Here is a 513-nt window from a genome sequence, read left to right on the forward strand (position 1 = left end):
AATCTGGTGCTTCCTTTGACGACCAGCTTCTTCTTCCTGTTGATATCTAACTCAAAACGACACGGCCGCACTTCAGACAAGCGGCTCTTGTCTATCCATTGTAGCTTAAGATCAGTCCAAAAACGCTGACAGATTTTAAAATAAAAGACATTTGTTCCGTTGATTGGAACACGAAACATCCGCATACCAAGAGCAACATTTAAAACAAGAGTTTTGAAAAGGTAGACGTTAATAAAATTGGTCCGAGTAAAGCAGATACTAAATTAGGCTAACGTTACATTACATTTCCTGAAATTCCGTCTGCATGTATCGATGCAAAGTAGGTTTATATAATTTTTTACTTAAATATAAATTAGGAGACACTTTTTACTGGAAAACAAAATCCACTTTGGTATCTGGTGGGGGAAATAAGGTAGTTTTATTAATTTAACTGATTTCTTTAAGGCTTAAGCTATCAACACTGAACACCTGGAGCAAGTTCAAGCTCAAACCGGTGTGCACCGTTTTGCTACG

General features: G+C 37.2%; 1 protein-coding gene across 1 annotated transcript in view; it reads right to left on the reverse strand.

Annotated features, from left to right (window-relative positions):
- Window positions 1-513, reverse strand: part of LOC107576456 (transmembrane protein 234-like) — a 10,012-nt gene that overhangs the window by 1,909 nt on the left and 7,590 nt on the right. The window lies entirely within an intron of this gene.

This window comes from Sinocyclocheilus grahami, unplaced genomic scaffold (genome assembly GCF_001515645.1).
Source record: "Sinocyclocheilus grahami isolate Dianchi unplaced genomic scaffold, SAMN03320097.WGS_v1.1 scaffold3710.1, whole genome shotgun sequence".
NCBI classification, from domain to species: domain Eukaryota; kingdom Metazoa; phylum Chordata; class Actinopteri; order Cypriniformes; family Cyprinidae; genus Sinocyclocheilus; species Sinocyclocheilus grahami.